Source organism: Ascaphus truei, chromosome 4 (assembly GCF_040206685.1).
Source record: "Ascaphus truei isolate aAscTru1 chromosome 4, aAscTru1.hap1, whole genome shotgun sequence".
In the NCBI taxonomy this organism is placed as follows: Eukaryota; Metazoa; Chordata; class Amphibia; order Anura; family Ascaphidae; genus Ascaphus; species Ascaphus truei.
In genome coordinates, this window is record NC_134486.1 from 59,992,692 (window position 1) to 60,011,171 (window position 18,480).

At 41.5% G+C, this 18,480-nt stretch overlaps 1 protein-coding gene across 8 annotated transcripts in view; it reads left to right on the forward strand.

Moving 5' to 3' along the window:
• The first annotated feature begins 279 nt into the window (after positions 1-279).
• The window catches only part of FOXN2 (forkhead box N2), a 59,704-nt gene continuing 41,503 nt past the window's right edge, over positions 280-18,480 (forward strand). For 2 of the 8 annotated variants that reach the window (XM_075595827.1, XM_075595835.1), the window contains exon 1: positions 1,800-1,966. The gene's annotated coding sequence lies outside the window, so the exon portion shown is untranslated. Of the gene's footprint in view, positions 608-1,798; positions 1,967-2,130; positions 2,154-3,332; positions 3,484-8,928; positions 9,093-12,395; positions 12,593-18,480 lie in introns of those variants that run through there. The other 6 variants (XM_075595832.1, XM_075595829.1, XM_075595830.1 and 3 more) reach the window with 6 other exon arrangements.

An 18,480-nucleotide genomic window follows, 5' to 3' on the forward strand; every position in this document is an offset into this window, starting at 1 on the left:
AGGTGAGCAGAATTGAACACAAAATCTTTTCCAACATCAAAACTTCTTAGGTCAGGCACAGGACCACTGTGTCCACTGCTCACATGCAATTACCTTATCCACTTACCATCTTTTTAATATATAAAATCAAAAGGTTAGTGCCATCTGCGGTGAATCTGATTGGTCCTCAGCCTTTGGCCAATCAGATTGGTGGGTCTGACGTCACCCAACTGCCACTGTCTTCCCCCTCGGCCACACACACACCCTCTCTCTCCCCCCATCACACTCACCTCCCTCCCCTCACTCACCTCCTTCTCCGGCGCTCCACTCACCTCCCTCGCCGGCGCTCCACTCACCTCCCTCGCTGGCGCTCACTCACCTCCCTCCCCAGCGCTCCACTCACCTCCTTCCCCGGCGCTCCACTCACCTCCTTCCCCGGCGCTCCACTCACCTCCTTCCCCGGCGCTCCACTCACCTCCTTCCCCGGCGCTCCACTCACCTCCCTCCCCTGCGGGGGAACAGGCAGTGGCCAGGCAGGCGCAGAGTGCCTAAGATGGCGGCGCCCGGAAGGACCCCCTTCCTCCCTCGCGGCGCCGTGTGCCTAAGATGGCGGCAGCCAGAACTAGAGGTGAGTGTGTCTGTGTGTGTCGCTCTCCCACTTCCCCCCAACCCCCAGAGCACGCTCTCTACGGCTCAACATCCCCGAGGAGCAGGAGGAGGGTGGCAGGGAGTTGCGGCCGCGCAATACCTCCTTTGTGCCACCGGGAGTCAGCGGAGGCCACGAGGGGGGAGAGAACCAGTGGCAGCCCGAGGAGCGCGGCATGCTGCCAGGTGAGGAATCCATGCCTTTCACGCCCAGCCCCCCGCCTTTCACGCCCCCCCCACCCACCTTTCACGCTCCCCCCCCCGTTTCACGCTCCCCCCCCCCCCGTTTCACGCTCCCCCCCCCCCGTTTCACGCTCCCCCGTCCCCTCCCTGTCTCCGGGTAGTAACATATATAAAAAAATAAGTGTATTGTATGTATCATTTTAAAATTATATAGAGCCAACAATCCACTCAGCACTTTACAAAATGGCAGTACAAGATACATCACTTACAAACAACAAGTTAAGTGGGAACAGAAGGCAGACCATGCCCCAAAGAGCTGACAATCTAAGTGCTATGTTGGGAATCTTATAGACACATTAGGAATGAGCAGTGCATGTGTCTGCATGCTTCCCCTGTACCCTGGCTGTGCCTGCGGTCGGCACTTCATAAACATGAGCAGTATAACACTATGGCAGGTCTGCCTTTCTGCAATCCCTCCTCACACGCAGGCTGCCCCAGACCTCGGTGACGTCAGCACGAGCCGCGTGCCCAGACTGGCTCGCGGCCTGTGCAGCCCGTCTCCATGGAAACGCATCGCATGACTGCAGCACGAGCTCTTTTTCCCACGTCACTCACCTACTGTTCACTCCCTCTTTTTTTTTTTTTTTCTTAAGACACGTCGTTTTATTTAAAAAAAAAAAAAAAATAAAATAAAAAAAAAAAAAAATCACGTGGTACAAAACGGAACTTGCCCCTCCCCATCTTCCTTGCATTTTTTGTTTACGCCCAGCTAGTCGATGACGCAGCAGCACGCGAACCCTTAGCGCGCGCTCTGCGGACCTCATCCAGGGTTTCCGTCACTGCCAGAGCTCCTCCCCTCCTTCCTTTGCCTTTAGCGAGAGTGAGTGACGCCGGGAAAAGGGAGCAAAGACGAGGCTGGGCGTGTGTGGGTGTGTTGAGAGGCGTGTCCGGGGCTGTGCGTGCTTCGCGCGCGCAGTGCCTCACGCAGAGGGCGGGACGCTGGCAGAGGGAGGGGGTTCCATTGGGCGCCGCGTTGCCATGGCGACTCGGTGGGGGATTTGGTGGCGTTGCTTGCGCGCTGATGGAGGGAGCAGCTGCTGATCTCTGACACATCCCCCGCCACTCACTGCCATATTGTACCGGGACACGTTTCATGCCGGTGAGTAACCCGAGTCTCTTCGTGTATCTAGATTCATTCCTACATGTCAATGTGTACAGACATACATATATATATATATATACACACTGGTGGTGGAACCGTATGCAGCCGTGATTACCGGGATTACCCGGTGCAGCCACATGTCCGTGCATGCGGGGCAGCGGCATTGTTTCCTGTTCCTGACCGGGTAAGGGAGAGGGGATATGTTGGGGGGAGGGGGGTATAGTGATGTGGTGGCGCTTTATCCGGAAATACCGGGGGTGTAGGGTGTACATACTGTGTGTGCTGCGGGTCACCTGTATATACACAGTGTTTGTGTGCGGGTCACCTGTGTGTATATATACACTGTCTGTGTGTGTGTGTGGCGTTGCGGGTCACCTGTATGTATACAGTGTGTGTGTGTTTTGCGGGTCACCTGTGTATGTGTACACACACACACACAGTCTGTGTGTTGCGGGCTAATCGCCCACTGGTAGTGGGAAGTATCACACTGGATATAACATCCTTGCACAGATCATGTGCTGGGGGTGGTAACATGCAGCCTGGCTGATCTTTGCTGAATTGTCCGCGCTGATGTACTTTTGCCCTACAATAGGTTGGACAACGTGCTAGTTATGTGATCAGACATTGGGCTGGGGAGATATGGCAGGCGCTTTGTCTTCTCTTAACCCTTCTGTTGTCAGAAGGCATTGATACGGTTTACCCGCCTACCTCATTTGGTGCATTAACCCGTTTGGCACTTGCCCATTTCTTTTGTTTTTATTAACCCCGTATCCCTCATTGCCTTCCACTGCCTTCTTTGTTTTGTGTGTGTATATAAATACCCATTTTCTGTTTAGGGGATCCTGCCTCTTTGGGTGTGCATGGGTTAACACCAGCATGGGCGGGTGCAATGTAATGCAGCCCATAAAACTAGGGCAAGGGGGTGGCTGTATACTTCAGATTCCTACTAAGCCTCCTACACATGGGTGTAGGGTGATCCTTTTCTCTCTCTTCCCCCCCCCCCTTTCAATTCTGGGTTCACCTGAGTTACCCCCTTGTCACACACCATCCCTGGCTTCTTTTTAAATAGGCTGCCGTCACACAGTCCTGGTCATTTCACTCTTAGGCTGGGGCCATGGTACAGCAGACCGTGTGGACGCATCCGCATGCTGAGTGAACAAACTGTCTTAAGGCAGTGTTGGCATCCGGAAGTAGGAGGGGGCGCACGTTGCCCAAGAAATCAGTTCAAACTGATTTATTGGCGTGACAGATCGGTCACGTGAGCGGTTCACCCAATGAGGGCTTCCGCGCACGCCTGCAGCCCCAATGATGTGTGTGCTAGCTGCAAGGGGGGGGGGGAGGGGGGGGGGGAGGGTGGTGCTGCTGGCAGCGAACGCGTCACGGAGCTGGTTTGTCCTCATTGGCTGAACCAGCTGATGTCACGCGACTGCAGCTCGAAATGTCAATTTCTGTTGTGGCAGCAAAATGTAGCAGTGTTGGCCGCGAGCACTTGAGGAACTACCATAGGCAATCAGGTAAGAGTCCTTGAAGTGCGCGCGAATGCAAGCACACGCATGTAGCGACGCCGCCACCCTGAGCACGGCCTAAGAGTGGTTTTATAGTATACAAGATGCAATGGTAACTTTGTATACATATGTATCTGCAATGTACGGTTTGGACATTGTGGACATAATGAACTGTGGGTATGAGGTGAAAAGGATATATTGCTGTGTCCTGCAATGTATCAGACTATAAAATGGGCAATTAATTACCCAGCCTTTGCAATGGTCATGATCCAGGATGGGTTGGTTGTGTCTATTGTTCCAGCCATGCGCCAGGGAAAAGAGAGGTGATGCCTACAGTTTTCATTATCTCCCTGCTATTCAGTGTTGACTGTGTGTTTTTGTTAAACAGATCAGTGTTGTTACTGCTGACTCCTTAGGAGTTCCCTGTCCGTGCATTGCAGGCCTGTCTGGCACTTAAGAGGTTAAACTGTTTCGGTATTACACTATTTTTTTTTTTTTGTGCGCGCGCCAACATATTTTGCAGTGCAATGTTGGGGGACAAAACATGGTATGACAAGAGTATTGCCCTGTCCAGTTGTGTTCTCCAATAAAAAAAATAGCTATGTGGGGAAACTTCTCTTCTAAATAGAAGGTCAAAGAATGGGAGTTTAAAATGTCATTGCTATGCAGGCTCCCATTTTGCTGTGGATTGTGACACACACGTGGTGAGTAGAAAGCTGAGCCAGCAGTAGCTTGTCCTGACTGGTCATAGGCTCTGTCTGTTTTCTTCACCTATCCTGTATTGTCTCAATTTCCCCATTTCATAGGGTAGTTCCTTGTCAGAGTAGGATGATTCACAGCTGTTTTGCAGGCCTGTTTTTTGTCATAAGTAAGAAGTGCTACAGACGGAATTATGTTTTGGGAAAATACTAAAGCAATGTTAATTTGTATTAATATATTAATCTAGTTTGGATTCAGATGTGCATACTAACCTTTCAAAGTCTTATCTGGTTACTGTGACTACATCAGAGTATCAGTAATTTTTACTTCCTTATTCAAGAGGACTGCTCTAGCCTCTTCACACAACCTGTTTTAGATCTGTTGGGGATCAGATCAGGACAAATTAGCAGGAAACCGTGGACAAATTCTATATTTTAATAACATTAAACCAAATGCACAGTTAATTTCTGCTGGTTTTTAGTTGTGTATTCTAATTTAATTTCTATGGCATCACATGTAATTCTTATAATATGCATTTTTAGGGGAATGAAGTTAGTTATGTCCATAGCTTCAGAAATTCTTGAGACTGACTGACTGTATTAAGATCCTACTATTCCAAAGATGGCAATCCTTTACTGCTAACTGAATCCAAATAAGTGCTCTTCTTGGTTGTCCAGTCGTAATTGTCTCGAATAATCCCAGTAGTACACATTTGTCTTGTGCAAACATTAGACATGTTGCATATAATAGCGCTATATAAATAAATTTACACATTATAATAATGGCAGTATTGGACTGCTGACGTTGTTATGCAATATGGACTAACAAGTGACGTGTTGTGTATTTGCTGTGACCACATTGTAAAAACCAAAGGATATTATACGTTTACCATAGTCAGATTTTCAATTTTTTTCTAGCACACTATTTTTGCATTATTGTGAGGTTTTGGTTGATAGAAGCGTACTTATTTAATATTTGTGATGAGATTTAAAAATCTTACAAGTGGGTGATGTTTACTTAACCGTAAACCCATAATTTTTTTTTTTCTTTATTTTTTTTCCGGCCCCTTTAAATTATTTTAATTTTGTTGAGTGTTTCTTTCAGGTGAGTTGAATTCAGTAATCGAAAAATCCTGTTCGCCTAAAATGTTCCTCCTGGTGCTTGTGCTGTGCGCAGTGATGACTGGGCTTGCTGGGATTGTGTGTGGGTTTTTTTTTTCCCCCTCAGTGATGACTGACCTGATTTGATAGGTCAAGTCACTGCTGCTCAGTGAGGAGAGTGGGAGAATCTGAGAGCAGACGGTAGAGGCGTGCGAGTGCTGAGGGCGGTGCTAGTCAGAACTCAGAACAGAAATGTCTGTCACTGCGCAGCTCAGTGGGGGGTGGGGCTAGTAAGAAGGGAGGTATGTGTCAGTGTGTAGAGCAGGGGAATCAGAGAACAAGACAGAGGGGTGAGGCTCGTCGGCTGATAGCTGAGGTGTGTGTTAGTGTCACAGCATACTCACAGTGACACATATGACAATGGCTGGGGTAGCCGGAAAGCACCCTCCCGTCCGTGCCTAACAAACCGTTGACTCCTAACAAATTTGGTCTGGCTCCTCAGTATTATGTTTTTGTCCGCCTTTAATTTATGTATAGCGTTCCCACAGTTGAGAGAAAAATATGATAATGGTGTGTAGCAATAAGGATGCCTCTGGAAAAACAGGTCACCGTTTCTGAACTCCCATTTGTCCAGAGCTGCTCCATGGAAAGTTTGAGTTTTTACTGTACGTTAGGGACATATTGGGTGTCATTACACTAAGCCAAATAATGCCTTCCTGACACTATTTTTTTATCTATCTATATCGGAAATAGCCGTGTTAGTCCAGTTGCGATAGTGCAGTATAAATGAGTTCTTCAGTATTGGGTGATACACTTTTTTTTTTTTTTTTTTAACTAATAATTGATGTCATAGGACAAGCTTTCAAGAGTTCTCCTCTCTTCCTCAGGTCAGCAATACTGATTAACACATGAATCTAATCAGTATTGCCGACCTGGGGATGAGAGAACTCTCAAAAGCGTGTCCTATGACATAACTTTTTTTTTTGGACTAACAATGTATCGCCTAATACTGAAGAACTCATTTATTTGTGTGTGTACACATGTTTTATTTAAATGGGGGTTCCATGTGTACATTTACCCCATTTAAACATGAATTGCGGTTTCTCTTAATATCTGACCATCAAGAATGCCCCTTTGCTAAACTTGCATAATACAATGCAGTTTATTTAAGCTAGTACAACCTTCACAGTTAGGTGCTGTATAACTCTCCAACATCTGCTCCATTGAGTGGCTAATAACCTTGGCTGTCCTGAGAGCCTTTCTACAGAATACATTCTCATCCATTAGTCCATCAACTCAGTTGCTATTTATTTATTTATTTTTACTAAGGTGCATTGTCTGGAAATAAAAAGCTTTACACCTGAGCTAAATAGTAATTCGTATCTTGGGGTGGAGAGGAAAATGGAAAACGTCAAGTTAATATGGGTGTCGATTTAAGATCCACGTCGCATATTAGCCTCCCTATTTCATCTACTTAACACTAAAGCTTTCCTGTGAAGCACTAGCGACCCCTTCTAATGGAATGTTAACACACAATATTAACTTTAAAGAAGCTTTCATATTGCTATACTGTTATTGTTTTGCCAATCTAATGGCTGCAAGTGATAGAGCTTGTCCCTGAGTAACTTCACCCGTATAAATGGTTGAAGTCTTTTTCATTTTAATTCAGATTTTGTTTTTTTGTAAATTCTTTAATGAATTTCTCAGTCACAGAAGGGGATTCTTCCTCCTTTAAACAAACAAAAAACATACATACATTTTTTATTTAGCTATATGTGAATAGAAAATAAGCACATTTTGACCTGTGGCAAACTCTGATTGGATTGTTAGGCTACTGCCCTAGTGCCTGCGCTGCACGCACGCCTGTGAGGCTGGTGGCGCATGCAGCCGAATTCCCCGGTCTGCAGTGAGCTACAGGGGGGGGACGTGACGGGGGCGCGGCCATGACGTCACCCAGCAGGTTCGCCCTCGGCTGAACCGCCATGGGGCGTGGCCTGGAGCTCTATCGCTAGGTCTAATCTCAATTTTAATCTGAGTCTGAAACTCGCCGCGCTGCGGTCCCCCCTTGCAGCAGGCAGGCCCCATTGAGGAACTTTCTCTTGTCTCCGCAGCGCCAGCCACAGCGAGTGCTGTAGTAGCCAGTGGGGACCAAGCCTTAGTTTGAGGGATCTGCATCTTTGTACATAATGCAAAAAAAAAAATGACATGCTCTTTTTCTTCCTCATTCTTCCTCCCCACCACAGTGTAAGCCTTGAGTCTTAAGTTTATACTTGTGTTTTATGTGCAGATATGTTGTAGTTCTGAAACTCTTAATGTTGGGAGATAGTTGGAATAGGTAATAGTCATAAGTCTCTTCAACCAACTTATTCTCATTCTAAAAATAATGCAATTTTTTTTTATATCCTTGAGTCTGTTTTCTCTAGAAGACAAGACAGACCAACTTTAGCAATTCCCCTTTTTATATTGTCTTTTAATAAATTGTATATTTCACATTTAATTGTATCATGATTTTCAAAGCCCACACAGTCTTCCATGCAAGTGTTCTTTTCTACAACTTTATGCTATACAGTACACATACTGGCTTATATCTATATATCTAGATGAAAGTAATTGATCCTGAAAAATAAAATTCACTTTTGTTTGTTTTTTGTTTTTTTAGGAAATTTGCACTGCAAATATTTTATGTTGAACATGTAATGCACCACAATCGAGTAATGTTATTTTAATACAATTGGTAGTTTGTACTGAAGTTCAGTACAAGATTTAATCTCCTGCACATGCTTTTTGACATTTGTATTTCAAATGTTGCTTGATTTCTAAATGTGTGGGGTTTTTGTTTTTTTAAATCATGGACTGGGACAAATGTAAGTAACTGAAACCTCTCCCTTTTTGTCAATCACTGACCCCAATGTTTGGAATTGTATCATTGTCCTCCATTTGCCAAAGCTGTGGTCTAAAATGGTCGCGTGTGGCCTTTGTTATTCAAAACAATGTGCCTAGAGTACTGAATTGTTGCTTTGATTCTTCTGAAGTGATTATTGGATCAAATTACCCTGCAGCATGTTTAATGTACCACTCTTCCTTTTCTCACCTTGCATAGTTAAGGAGAAAAGGGGGACATTATCCTTTTGGTTACCAATAATGTTCAATTGTCAAGAGATTCACATTCTGGGGGGCAGAATTTTCTACAATTCATGTCTGTAATGGGTAGGATTTGCATAACTGTTGCATACTTGAGTAGGATAAATGGGGCTGCCTTTGTTCCTGGTTGAACTAATTTCCGAACTCGTTCAAATGGGTATCTTGCCTTAAGTACAGGCAAATCAAACTAGTCAACTCAAAGAAAGGTATGTGAGCATTGTAGACAGAGGGGTAGGATGAATGTGACTGTTTGCCACACCTTTTGTGGATGATTAAAAAATTTTTTTTTTAACAAGTTCATTTTGGCTGAGAGAAGCAATTATTGTCCATGGTAATTATTACTTATCCAATGCAATGTGCATATTTGGCATGAAATGTTGAAGTCCATGGCACCAAGTTTTACAATATGATTTTATTCTTGAGATGCTATGCAGTAGGGTGGCTTGCTCAGGGTTACACAGTAGTAGCATTGGCGTTTTTAATAAGATATTCTCTTTTATTTTTCATTTATTAGAATGAAGCCACACTGTAATTGAGTATAGAACAATTTTCCATTGCAACCATTTTAAGTAGCAGCTCATAAGTAATTATATCCTGCAAATGTTTAAAGATGGTCCTTTCTAGGATCAAAATGGACCTACAATTTGAGAAGTTTTAAAATGAAAGCTTCTAAACACGGTAAGCTGAAACTGAGGAGGTGTTTTGACTTTTTTTTCTTTCGTAAATCCTGTTTGTGTGATGTTGTTGAGATTTTGGTGAATACTACCCTTTCTTTTTTATAGGTATTATGTGTTAATCTGACTGACAACACTCCTGTTTACTCTCGAGTAATAGTCAGGGGAAGGTCTGTTATTTGATACTTATTTTTATTTTTCTCGTAACCTCTCCATAAAATCTGGTTGGAATTGCAGTGTTATATTGACCGGTCGGTACCAATATACTGTACATGACATTATCACCATGTAAGTCTTGAATGCAGCCTTGTTAGGCACGTTCTATAGTGCCGGGCGCGTGCTACGCCGTGCGCTCAGATTTTTAGTTGGCTGACATGAGTCAGCCTTTCTGTAGAAGGGCCGCGCGCGCACAGCAGGGAGAGGGGAGCCGACAGACAGCGGCGAAGATGAGGAAATCTTTTCGCGCCGCTGCCTGCGCTCAAATGTGTGTGTGTGTATGTATGTGTATGTATGTGTATGTATTTGTGTGTCTGCGCTAATCTAATAATTTTTTTTATTTTTAAAAATGTTTTTTTTTAATAGCTAAAAAATGACACACATACTGTATACTCACAAAAAGCATGCGGCACGCGCTTTCGCATAGGCACGCACGGCCGCATGCTGTATAGAACGGCCCTTAGAGTTGTAGCTTTTGAAATGTGCAATGCCGCTTAAACATAGCTAGGCCTGTAAATGTAACCACAAAAGAATTCAAGCCAAAAGCAGATGAACTATTAAAGATTACACAATATGCTTTTGTTAGACTCCCATTAAATAAACTAGAATTGTCACATAATTATCTATTGCATAGGTCCATGCTGACCTATATTTACACTTTATTTATTATTGCATCTAACAAACTTATCTTCAAAATATTTGAATATGGAGTGGAAACATTAAAGTACTAATTTATGTGACCACTTTAATTGAACCCATTAATTAACTTTGATTTTCTTTAAGCACCATGGTTATTCAGTTTCAGAAGAGTTGACAAATTAGGACTTGCAAACCAGCCTGTTTTTTATATTGATGATTAAGTTTTCCCTATAGGAAATTGATGACCAGTGGAAAGATTATCATGGAGAACGCTGATAACCTATAATGTTAATATCATTAGTGGCATTGATGCCAATATCAAAATCTTTGTATTTATGGGAAATAACATTAATGTTTTCAATACAAATTCAGTAATTCTATGCAGAATATGCTATCTCATGGCAATGCCTTTTTTTCTTTTGTTTCCCTAGTGCAAGTGGCATCAGTATCTGTTTGTTTGTTTTTTGATGGAGCTAACCATCTTCTGCATTGGTGTAATTATATCAGTGAATAGTTTAATAATTGAATATCCACCTTTGGATGCAGGCTTACAAATGTACATGCATTTTTTTTTTAAAATCTGCTACTTTGTAATTATCATTACACAGGCCCCACAAAAATAAGGCAGCTGATTTTCTAATGCTCTGGTTATCATGACTTCCCTAAAATAAACAATTTGATTTATTACAGTGGGGTTATCTAAGAACTTGAAGATTAAGTGACTTTCCGTAAATCACAAACCTTGATTATTCAAGCTCCGCACTATAGTCATAGTGATTTGGGACCTCCAATGAAGCAATCGCACAATTGCCATCAAATCAGATAGTTTGTTTCTTTAAACACGTGTGATGACCTTTACAGTAACACTCACATTTTTGGTTTCCTAACAAAACAATGTCGAGGCATTTTGAATTAGATGGGACCATGAAATAGAGCCCCTGTCTGTCAGATCTCTGTCCTGGCCGCCTCCTTTTTAAAAGCAAAGAAGTGGAGATTAAAGGGCCTGACCTTACCTGAGGATGAAGGGAAGGACCTGCTTCAATACAATGATATTAAATGAATAGGGGAGCAATAAGATATAATTCCATGTTTGTTTCTTTATAAAACTGCTTTTAATGGATCAGTCACCTAGACATTCCTATTGTGCAACAGTGTAACATCAATTCAGTGTGATATAGATACAGTATATCTGTATCTAATATTGCATTGGCATACACTCAGCGCAAGTTTGGGTGGAGGAGTGTAGTTTAACTGAAATAATTATTGCCCAATTCACCAGGGGCTGTGTATCTAATAATTTCAGGTCAAATAAGCTGCGTCACACTTAATGGAATTTATCTTCAGCTGTGAATGGTTAAAGATGAGCATTCAGAATCCAAGCAGTTTATTACAATTCTAAAATTAATTCATACGAGCGGACTTATGACTTAAATTATTTGCAGGCTATAAACCCACCTTCTATTGGACCACTATGAAATTATTCATGTCATACATGATCTTAGGGGAAAAAAGTGTAACTTTTTTTTCCAGATTTTGACCATAGGGGATTTGAATTGCACATTGCAGTTACAATTTTTCTTTTTACACTGGTCCAAATAAGAACACAATCTACAAAAATGTTGTTCAATGCAGTTTCTGGAATGTCTTTGCGACTGGTACTTATTTTTCACCTTGTGCCAATTGTATGCAGAGCTTTACAGTGGAAGAATTCAGCCACTGTGATAGGATTTTTCAAGTATGAAAAAGATAAAATGCCAACATAGCGTAATTGTATAAAACACTTTATATAATGAGGAAAAATACAATCATGATTTTGTGTTATTCCACTGGTCTGGCGAGAACCTTGCCCAACTTGTACCCACACCCCCAGAGGACGACCAAAGAAAAGATTACTGACTCCACGTGGAGGTGGCCGAGCGTGGGAGACTGTGTTCATGCTACTGGAGCCTCCTTACTCTATGCTCTTTATCAATGTACAATCTGTGAGTACATTGATTTTATTTTTCCTGCTTTATATAAAGTGTTTTATAGAATTATGCTATGTTGGCATTTTCTTTTTCATACGTGAAAAATCCTGGAGTTACCCTCTGATCCTTGCCAATATCCAGACTATCACCGTACATCCCTCCGCTGGTTCGTAATGCTGAAAATAAATTGGCGCGTGTGCGTGCATTCGACGCTAATTAATTGATCTTCTACAATTTTTGTATATAGTCTTCTGCACTATTGTGTTTTTTTTCTCTTCACGTGTCCTGAGAGCTGCTCCTGTTTTGATGTCTATTGTGTGTTTTTGACCCTGTAAAAGTTTTTGGAGCAGCACCTCACATTTATCAAACGGGTTGTATTTTATTTTATCCCTTTAAATATTCTCTCACTAATTAAGTCACAATTATCACTTGACATGTTTTGTTTTGACACGCTGAAACACTTTTTATTCTCAATCTATTTTTAGTGTCTGAGGCACAGGGAGATAAAGTGACTTTCTCAAGGTCACATGGAGCTGACACCAGGATTTGAACCAGGCTCCCCTGATTCAAACTCGGTGTCATTGTTTACAGAGCCAGTGTCTTAACTCACTGAGACGCTCCTACAGGAAATATGAACATCAACCATGAAAATAATAGTTTGATCACCTTCAGCAATGAAGAGGTAAATGTGACTATAGGCAAAATAGCGAATACACCTGTACATTAAAGCTGCCATCCTGTTTTCTTTGCAGTATGTGTTGGGGGGGAGAGGATGGAGGGGGGGGGAGGGAGAGGATGGAGGGGGGGGGGAGGGAAGAGCGATGATCTGTGCTATCTCCAGCTCTGTATTAAACCCTGGCTCCTAAGGTAGTTACTGCTGCAGTAATCCGCTGCTGCTTTAATGGATAGCCGATTTAAAAAATTTTTTTTTTTTTTTTTACAAAATCTGTTTTTCTGTTCACTTCACGTGTGTTGGATGCAAGTTATTTTAATGAAATGTAGTTGTGGCTTAAATTGTGAATAATTATTTAGATTGTAATAAACAGATCATATAGACGTGAGTAAAAAAAAATTTTTTATTTCTTTCTGATTAAATTTATTTGACCCTCTGCAAACCAATGTGTAAAGTACGAGATTATTTTCTTTTCTAAATTCCCCTTATTGAAGTAGCAGAAAATGCGTTTCATGGCTGAATCCTTTCAATTAATATTTGTGGCTAGGTGGGATTGCATTTTTACTATTTTTTTCACGTACAACAACGGTTTCCTCGTGTAATCCCACTTGGTATACATGAGTTATAGTAAAGTGAAAGCATTTGGCCAAGCTATAGGTCTTTTACTTTGTGCTTCATAATTTCAGATGTTTAATAGCTGCACTTTCACTAAGAAATATTTTTAACTGTCCATTCCTGCTTTCTCATTTCATTGCATGTAACACCTTCATTTCCATGACCTCACCTGTGGTTATGAAATTCTATATATAACACGAGACAGCAAAAGTGCTTGACTTATGGTTCACTGATGAATATAAACATTACAGGTATTTACGGGGGAACAGAATGCAATGCTATTGATCCAGATTACATCAGAATTAGTCAATTGAGGAAAGTAACCATAATAGTCCATTCTATAAATATCTGATTTAGTTAAAATATTAATTTCACTATAGATTCCCTAGAGATGATGAATCACCAATTTCCAGGGTTTAGTTCAATGTTTTCTGTTTGTGTTCAACGAATAGTTTAACAATTCTTTAGGGTGTAAAAAACAAAGGAGTGGAGTTATGGTCATACAGTATCTATCTGGTTAATAGTTTAATGATTTTAGAAGTAATTTAATAAACTACGTATTAGAATATCTTTTACATGCATCTTAATTGCCGCTGAAATACATGGAGATGTGCTGGCTTTGGGCACTCTGGCCTAGTATTTACCTGGGATCTCAAACTGGCTGAAATCTGCAGGCATTAGATGTGACACTTGCCCTTGTTTATCAGAAATATGCTTCCTGAAAGCTTTGTTTGATATGAGCCGCATGTGCCACACGGATTAAAACTATTTTATTTTTTTCCATTATCTCCTATCTCGACTTGTCATTCACCAACTTTGCAGCTTGAGAGTAACGCAACACATTATAAACCATTTGTAACATACATAGGGGGTGTGTATCAAAGTAAAAATTGTGTAATTCTGGTGCCAATAAAAGTACGTGATGTAACAAGGAAAAACTCCTATTGCTTTCATTGGGGTCTATAGGGGGAATTCGCCAAGTACCGATGCAGGGTATCGCACTGTTATCCCACCTTAACTCCTTAACTGCCATTTGAGTCAATGGTAGGTAATGTGGAAATGCAGTTCAATATCCCGCATTGTCAATCCTCCGCCCCTCCCTCCCCGTAGGCTCAAGACATAACTGTTTGCCCAGGCATTTCATTAACGAACCAGAACCTGTCCAACATTTAATAACTACAGTTCTGTCCTGTATTGTATCTTTCTCAGTGTTTAGTTTTATAACCTTCCCTTCCCCCCCTTTCTCTTTTTTTTTTTTTTTTTGGTAACTGTTTTGAGTCCCATTGGGAGAAAAGCGCTATATAAATATAGTTGTTGTATTTCTTTAAAGTGTGTGTGTGTGTGTGTGGTTTTTATAGAACAATGAGAACCTAGGCAAACTTCTGCTTGCCTTTTTTCCTTCCAGTCTGACCCTTTCTGCTTACGGTAGCTGCTCTGGGTGATTTTATATAAATCTCCCATAAAATCATTTGCAAGAAAGTTTACTTGGAATTTCAGCATTATGTTGCCCTGTTTTTATCTAATGGAAATGTACTCTACTCCAGCGGTGCGCAAACTGGGGGGCGCACACGATTATTCAGGGGGCAGGCCTCTGCAACTTCACTTACCTTCTCTTCGGCGACGCGGGGTCATGTCACATTGGCATGGTGACGTCACGTGACCCCACGGTGTCATTTGACGCCGGGAGCCGTAGAGCAGGTATGGAAGGGGGGGGCGCAAGCAGGGAGGGAAGCAAGAGGGGTGGGGGGCGTGAGTAGAAAAGATTGCGCACCGCTGCTCTACTCTAACGTCAATGTCCAGTGTAGGGAACCCCATCTACAGTACATTAGCGTTCAATACCACATTCTTTTGTTTTTTGTCATGTGAAAGACATCTGTTAGAAATCACCTGTTGGCTTCACAAGGTAACATCTCCTGGAATGATGCCAGCATAAGGTGTGTGTGTGTGTGTGTGTGTGTGTGTGTGTGTGTGTGTGTGTATGTATATATGTGTGTATGTATGTATATGTATATATATATATATATATATGTGTGTGTATATATACTCTTTAAAAACAAATGTTATTTGATTCAAAATATTTACATTAATTCCTTCACACACAGTTGACTGTGAATCCTGGTTTGCGTATGTTATGCTGATCAGCTTTTTGTTTCCTCTATGCTGTGATGTACATACTAGGATAATATGTACACAAAACATGTTAAAAACATGACATGAAAATATCTTTAGTTTTTTTTTTTCTTCTCTTTGTCGTGTTCTGGTAGACTGGCAGCTGCATGCCTTTTCCGTCTTAAGCCAACAGTTTTCATGTAGCATGGCCTAAAGCATTGACTGAAAAGCAGTCTGATCACTGAAAGACCTTAATGCTTCAGTTGTCCTGGATACTGACATCATGCAGCATTGTAATCAAATCTAGGCTTTTTGCTCTGCGTTTTGGGATTCAAATCTGACCTCCAATCTGAGCAGCTGCTCCAGTGAGACGGACAATGCATTGCTGTGAGGAAGAGCAAAACAAAGGGATAGAAAGTGGTCCTATATAATGCAACTCTAATGCTTTTCTAACTTCACTTACATTCCTGGTAAAAAAAAAATATACATGCATACATACATACATATTCTTGGTTGTTGTAGCTATTGTAAAATGTTTGTCATTATTTTGCAAATAATTTAATGATCCAGCATGAAACTTGTTCATGATTGTACCTGAACATTCAACCTCAAGACTCTTCATACAGTATGAAGCATCTTTGCACAGTTGTACAGTCTTCACAATCTGCATTATCAGATTAATATTCAAAACACCAGTCATCACTGTAGTAGGCCTAGTTAAATTAAAAATGTTTAAGTTGCAAGCACAATGTACGGTACATTGTAATTGTTGTAAGGCTGAGTCACTACCTCTTCTGTTTCTTACAGGCATCAGTGAGTAATGTTTTTGCTATGGAAACCAAATAAAGTATGGGGTTCAGGAAGTTATGCTTAACCTTGTGACTATTTATTTAAAAAAAATATATATATTTTTGCGCAACGTGGAAATGAGGGGTTTTTTTCCCCACCCCCCATCCTTCCTTGTAAATCTTAAATAAAAATGTATTTACTAGAGAAGACAGACAGAGACCTCATCATTCAGACAAAATTTTATAATTAAATGGGTGCCACATGAACATTAACTTAGGTTCTGCCTTGTGTGCCATATAAAAGATATATTGTGGGAACTAGAAGAATAGTTCACCTGTCTATTTAGCCTTTTCCCTCTAAGCAGCTGAGTTTACAATACATTATTTTGATTATAAGAATTGTTGTGGATCTGCAATTTTAAAATAGTTGTGCTAACTGAGAATTTGTATTATATAAATTTATACAAGGCTATAAGATCGATCTATTCAGTGACATTTCAAGAGCCAGTCAGTGATATGAATGTCTATAAGTTGCAATAGAAAATATGTATAAAAAGACTAGTGTCGGACTTTCTGGAACCATATTGTGTGGGTTAGGGTTGAACTTTAGTGCCACACTTGGCTGGTGTTTATCAAGCCGTTCTGCTGGATACTGCATGTAAATCTGGTGGCCATTAACGTGAAAGGCAGTTACTGTTGTATCAGGGTGCAATACCCTGCATCACAGATTTGAATCCCATGCTTGGCTGAAAGTCATTTAAAGGAAGTAAGGGCTTGTCTTGGGAGCTTGGTTAAAGGTGCAATCCCTTGTAGCAGACAAAAACATTTGGTCAAGACTGTCTGCTTTAAATCATGGTTGCATTTATTGAATTAAAGATTTGTCTGCTTTTTTGTTTCTTTTCATCCTGCAAGAAATGAATAGCTAGAGGAACCAAAATGCTTTCCATTCCTGTGTTTAACAAACTAGCTTGATAAAATTATTATTTAAGAATACTTGTAGGTGACATTTTGATAACAAAAAAAATATGTAGTGGCAATTAACATCTATAAACCATGTTATTGGAACACATTTGTTCTAGCTGTGTTGGCCCTTGTAAGGGCCGTGTTGCGGTTGGCACTGGCTAACAAACAGAATATCTAAAAATACCACAAAAAAATTATATAGATCTATCTATAGTAGTGAGCCGATGCTTCACTGCTGCAATGTTTGCAAATGCATATAACAAACGAGTCCCAGTCCAGTGAATGTGGATGCCTCTAAGTATTTATTAATAAATCATGCCGACGTATTGGTTTTGGCATATGGACCTTAATTCAATGGTCAATTCCTGGCATAACCAGGAAATCTGTTTAATAGTGCTTGCTAATGGCATTGACCTTTTGGTAGGAAATATCATACCATAGGAAGCCATTAAATGTCAGCTGACTACTTTGCCATCTGGAGAAGCAGAGAACAGGAGGGGTGTCAGCATCTCAGTGATAAAATCAAGGCAGCCCATTAGCACACTTAGACTAGGTCCCCGGTGCCTGCTGCAGCGTGCGCTTCAGGAACAAGAACCGCCCCTTAATGCGGCCGGGCCCACTAGCTCACTTGGCCGCCGCGTTGCACGACCAGTTTTTCCTGAAGACAGTCAAATTGTCTTCAGTATTGGTGACGAGCGCGATGGTCACGCCCCACGGTTCAGCCAATGAGGGCCAACCTGCCGGATGACGTCATGGATTCGCAACCCCGTCTTTTCCCCTGCAGCTCACTGCAGACCAGGGATCACAGCTGCTCACGCCGACAGCCTGGCAGGCTTGCGTGTAGCGCCGGGGCCGTAGCCTTACATCCAGGCCTCTTAGATGATGGTTTCTTCTATCCCTTATATTGTACATGGTCAAACAAAACGTAATAATAGTGGAGTGATCAGGTGTAATTGGGTTATCGGTCATCATTTTCTCCACTAAAAGGCACCACTGTGCAAAGTGAAAATTAAACTGTTGAAAGGTGAAATCTAATAGGCATGTGAACATCCCTTATTGTGTGTACCAGTTAGGTTGTTTTAGTGAAATATATTTCTTCAACGGCTCTAGTTCCTTCCTTTTTCAGAAGTATACCCATAGAATTGGATTCTCTGGAGATATTTAGCTATCGAAGGCAAACTAAACAATGATATTTTATAGAGCTTGAAAATCATTCCTTGATATGGTAATTCTTGTGAATTTATCATTTTATTCCCCTAGAATATTATTATTATTATTATTATAGCAGCAATACCGGGTTGTTATTCTTTCTATTAACCTGATTGAAAGTTAGGTGAGGAGAGGTCCTCTGAAGGTGAACAACTCTATTTTCAGCTCCTGGGACACCCTGGTTCCTCAAATGCCACAAACTTCCACCAATTT